The sequence below is a fragment of the Heterodontus francisci genome, unplaced genomic scaffold (assembly GCF_036365525.1).
Source record: "Heterodontus francisci isolate sHetFra1 unplaced genomic scaffold, sHetFra1.hap1 HAP1_SCAFFOLD_146, whole genome shotgun sequence".
Lineage (NCBI taxonomy): Eukaryota > Metazoa > Chordata > Chondrichthyes > Heterodontiformes > Heterodontidae > Heterodontus > Heterodontus francisci.
In genome coordinates this window covers 1,254,210-1,260,000 of record NW_027140336.1, presented here as the reverse complement: position 1 = coordinate 1,260,000, position 5,791 = coordinate 1,254,210, and positions in this window count along the sequence as shown.

Here is a 5,791-nt window from a genome sequence, read left to right as displayed (position 1 = left end):
TGGATTTGGAGCTCCGGAATGACAATTTTGTTTGGACTGTTGGGAGTGTGAGCAGAAGATGGAAAATCCAAGTGTGGGGCTTTGAAAATCTGCAGCGTGTATCAGCGTGTAATTATTCCCATGTTGCACAAAGGGATAGACATTCCCACCCCAACTACCTGCCTCGGGAATGTACCGGGCAACTCCAGCTGATCCTGGCAAAGATTCCTCCCACAGCTCGAAGACAACAAGAAGTTTTAACTTTGGAATAACTGTCTTAAGGTGCTCGAACGACCTGTTGGAGAGATGATGCCTCACAGCCTATCTGTCCCTTCCACAATCCACGTGTTAAACTACAAAATAACGTCAAGACCCATCCTGACGTGAATACGCAGCTCTAGTAATTTTCGTTGATCAAAAATATTTCACTAAGTAACATTAGGAAAGGAAAACGCCCCTCGTTAACCAGGCTTTCCTGTATGTTATTCCATTCCCACTGCCAAGTGAATCACATTGATTTGCTGAAATCATTTTTCCTCTCTGTTGATTCATGTTCCTGATTTAAATGTCGATTCCCTCCCAGGTCTTGCTGGATTTTTTTCCTCCCTAGTCAGCTCCTCTCAAACCTCCTTCCAAGCCCCATCAGATGCTGCTTCAATCTCCCTGGCCAGTGCTGTGAAATGGCTCTTGGGGTGAAATAAGAGGCCAGTTCAGCAGTCTGTTGAGGGGTCGATGTTTTAGGACATTCTCCATTGAGCAGGAGAATTTCAAAGGGAGAGATTCAGTCCCGAACTGAGCAGACGCACTTCATGGGCCAGCTGAGAACAGTCAGATGCTAAATACATGCAACCAGTCAGTCAATGTCTCTGGAGAAAGTAAGATGTTCTCTCCACTCATGTGCAGTTTTGACCCAGTAATCATTGCCACTAGCTGTAACTCATGAAACATTTCCCTGGTCCCAGGTAATAAGTCAATATCCAATGAAACAGTTGTTGAATGATTGAAACAATTAGGAATTTATGATGAACATGTATAAAACACTGGTTCAGCCTCAACTGGGGTATTATCTCCAATTCTGGGCACTGCACAATTGGAAGGATGTGAAGGCTTTTGGGAGGGTGCAGATTCATAGAGAAGCTGGCGTTGTTCCCCTGATAGAGGAGAAGGTTGAGAGTTGATTTGCTAGAGATATGCAAAACCATGAATGCTCTGAAGAGAGGAGATGTAGAAAAACGCTTTCCATTGGCGGAAGTGTCGAGAACAGTAGAGGCAGATCCCCTCAACTCATTTTAAAGGAGTCTGGATATGCACCTCAAGAGCAGTAACCTGCAGGGCTGCGGTCCGAATGTTGGAAGGTGGGATTAGACTGGGTTAATGCTCCTATTTCTAATGTTCGTATGATCTAAGCAACAGAGGCAGAAGAGCAGAGATAGAGGTGGTAGCAAATAGATAAGAATTGTGGTGCACGAACCGAACTGCCGAAGGAGTTTCATTCCAGTTTCATCTCAGGCATTACGGCCTGTCTCTAACATACAATGGACAAATTGCCTTAACAATGCAAAGCTTCGCTCGACTTAAGGGCATTTCCTTCCCCGCTCTAAGCAAGTAACCAGCACTGCAGTCTTCAGACCTGATATAACTGAAGATGAAGTGAGCAAACCTCAGGCCTTGACAGTCAGATTAACGAGAAATGAGTTTTAAGAAGGAACGTTGGAATAGTTCCATTCACCCCTGTTTACTGCCAGTCTCGTTAGGTTAATATTCCCATGTGAGTGCTTTTTATCATCGGAGTCTGCTATCCTAATTCAATGTTGCATCAGGTAGCATCTCGAATCTGGAAACTTTCAATGCCTTGGCTTTTTTTAAAATCCTAAAACCAGATTTAAGTTTATTGTTCACACGTTAAAATGGTTACCCGTTTGCCCACGCCACGGCCACTAAATCCCGTCCTGCAAGATGTAATGTAATGATTTGACTTCACCTTGTAAAACCATTTCGCTTTATTTGCCTCCATATAATCCACGTAACTTTCGTCTGTGGATCTTAGTACTGAATACGTTAGAACATACAGTGTAGCATGTCCAAATGCAACCTTCCCTGCTCTAAGGAGAACAATCCCAGCTTCTCCAGTCTCTCCACATGAACTGAAGTCCCTCATCGCTGGGACCATTCTGGTTAATGTCCCTTTTAACTTTGTCTGCTGTCAGGAGTACAATCCCATCTTCACTGGTCTCTCCACACTAACTAAAGGCCCTCATCGCTGGGACTATTCTGGTCAATCTCCCTCTTCACCTTCTCTGCTCGAAGGAGACCAATTCCCCCCTTTCCCAGTCTCTCCACATTAAGTGAAGCCCCTCATCCCTGGGACCATTCTGGTCAATCCCCCTCTTAACCTTCTCTGCTGTAAGGAGAACAATCCCAACTTCTCAAATAGCAACAATGGTAAATTGCCGTTTGCACCTCCTTCTTTTAAAGCTTTAAAGGACTTCCTCCTTTTTGAGTTATCAAGACCCTGCTTCTGTCATTCTCTCTGTTGGGATATTTCGGTTTCCCAACAACCATTTAATAGCTTTCAACATGCAAACAAACATACGAACATACTAAATAGCAGCATGAGGAGGCCACTCGGCCCCATTCCTTCTCTCCCCGCTCTGTCTCTCCCTGGCTGGAATAAAGTTATAGTTAATTGATGAACTGATTATCAGGAATACATTGGGTAATAAACTGAACAACTTTTTAAAAGGGGCAGGAGAATAATCCCTCATTCTGATTATCTCCCAATCTGGCGATGGGGTTTAGTGTGAGTATTTTAGGGTGAGTTTGCATCAGTGTTTGATATTTTCGAACTGCAGTGACATTCCAAACAAGGGCAAGACTTGCAGGTGTAAAATTAACCAAGAAATGGCTCAAAGCATGCTGTCCAGGGATAGAGGGAGGGGGAGAGATGAAAAGAGAGTGACAGACACACAGCGTGAGACAGAGGGTGAGTCAGGGGTAGAGTCAGATGGAGACAGAGTGAGATCTAGGAAGAGACGGATGGAGAGGCAGAGGGAGAGGTAGAGGGAGAGTCAGAGGGAGACAGAAAGAGAGACAAAGGGAGAATCAAAGAGAGATATGGGGAGAGATAGAGATAGATGCAGAGACAGACAATTAGAAAGGGAAAGAGGGAGGGACAAACAGAGAGAGGGCGAGATAGAGCCTCCACCACATTCTGAGGCAAAGAATTCTAATGTTGAACAACGCTCTTAGAGAAGGAATTTCTCTTCACCAGCTAGAATTGGCTGTCTCCCGGTTTGTCACTGGGGAAAGTCTCTGTCCAAGACAGCGTGTGACATGTTTGTAAGCGTGTGAATCTGGCCCGTGTCTCACACAGTACACACTGTGACTCTCTAAAGGGTTCTGCTCCAATTCCCTGGATACGTGCTTGTTAGCAATAGGGTTATGTTACTGGGCTGTCACAGCGTTGACATTATGGAAAAGGTACGACACAGAAAGAAGCCATTCAGCCCATCATCTCTGTGCCAGCTGAAACAAAACTAGCTACCTATTCTAATCCCACCTTCGATCATCTGGTCTGTAGCATAGCTGATCGGATACCGGGCACCTTTTAAATGAGCTGAGGGTTTCTACCTCCACTACCATTCCTGGCAGTGAATTCCAGACACCCACCATCCTCTGGGTGAAAAAGATTTTCCTCATGCCCCCTCTAATCCTTGTACCAATCATCTTAAATCTGTGCCCCCGATAATTGACATCTCTGCTAGGGGAAGCAGATTATTCCAGTCTACTCTATCTAGGCACCTCATAATTTTGTGCATCTCAATTAAGTCACACCTCAGCCTCCTCTGATCTAAGGAAAACAACACTAGCCTATCCAATCTTACCTCATAGCTGCAACTTTCAGACCCTGGCAGCATTCTTGTAAATGTCCTCTGTACTCTCTCCAGAGCAATTATGTCCTTCCTGTAAGATTGTGACCAGAACTGTACACAATGCTCCAGCTATGGACTAACGAGCATTTGATCCAGTTCCAGGATTACATCCCAGTTTTTGTACTATGTATCTCGGCCAATAAAGGAAAGCATTCCATATGCTTTCTTCAACACTCTATCTACCTGTCCCGACACGTTCAGGGAGCTGTGGACATGCACTCCAAAGTCTCTCACTTCTTCTACCCTTCCCAATATACTCCCGTTTATTGTGTATTCCATGTCATTGCTTGTCCTCCCCAAGTGCATTACCTCACACCTTTCTGGATTGAATTCCATTTGCCACTTTTTCGCCCAATTAACCAAACCATTTATATCATTCTGGAGTCTATGGCTATCCTGTTCACGATCAACTGTATGGCAAACTTTTATGTCATTTGCAAATTTTCCATTCATGCTTCCCAAACTTAAGTATAAATCATTAATAAATACCACAAATAGCAAAGTACCCAACACTGAGACCTGTGTAATGCCACTGGAAAGCACCTTCCATTCACAAAAAAACATTTATTTCCTGTCACTGAGCCAATTTTGGATCCAACTCGCCACATTCCCCTGTATCCCATGGACTTTTACTTCTCTGACCAATCTGCATGCAGGACGTGATCAAATGCCTTACTAAAATCTATGTAGGCAACATCCACTACACTATCCTCATCAAGTCTCCTTGTTGCTTCCTCAAAAAAACGCAATTAAGTTAGTAAGATACGGCCTTCACTCAACAAATCCATGCTGACTAGCCATGGTTAATCTATGCCTTTTTAAGACAGTTATACTATCTCTCAGAATTGATTCTAATATTTTTCCGACCATTGAGGTCAGACTGACAGGCCTATAGATATTTGAACGATCCCTCGCACCCTTTTTAAGCAATGGTTCAATGTTTGCAGACTTCCAATCCTCTGGTCCCTCGCCTCTATCGAGTGAGGATTTTAAAATGATCCTCAGAACTTCCGTTATTTCCTCCCTGGCTTCCATTAACAACCTGAGATACTTTCCTTCCAGCCCTGACAATTTATCCACTTTTAATGTCAGACCCTCTCGTACTTCCTCTCTCATTATGCTTATCATATCTAATATTTCACACGTCTCCTCTTTAACAACAATGTCTGCATCATTCCGAAGAAGGGTCACTGACCCGAAACGTTAACTCTGCTTCTCTTTCCACAGATGCTGCCAGACCTGCTGAGTGATTCCAGCATTTCTTGTTTTTGTTTCAGATTTCCAGCATCCGCAGTATTTTGCTTTTATCTGCATCATCCCTCCCCTTTGTGAAGACAGAGGAAAAAGTACTTATTATGAACCTTGCCCACATCTTCTCCATCCACGCATAAGTTACCTTGCACATCTCTGATAGGCCCTACCCTGTCCCTTGTTATCCTGTTGCTCTTAATGTACTGATAAAACACCTTCGGTTTTCCTCTTTTTTCATGCAAATATTTTTCATGTCCTCTGGTTGCTTTCCTAATTTGCTTTCTACTTAACCCCGACACTTCCTATACTCCTCTCGGCTTTCTGAAGTATTTTGTTTTAAGTGACTGTCATAAAATGTATTTTTCTGCTTTGTCATCGGAGCATTGGAGCATATCTTACCCTGTATGATTCCAGATAACCAGGGAGCTCCAGATTTAGCAGTGCCGCCATTTTTCGTTGTGGGGATAAGTCTATATTGTGGCCGTAGAATCTCGCTTTGAATGCCTCCCACTGGGTTGCTAGTGATTTTCCATTAAGTAGTTGAATCCATTTCAACTCTCAACTTCGTAAAATTTACCTTCCCCCAATATTGAACTTTTACTCCCTCTGCCTCTGTCATTCTCTTTTCA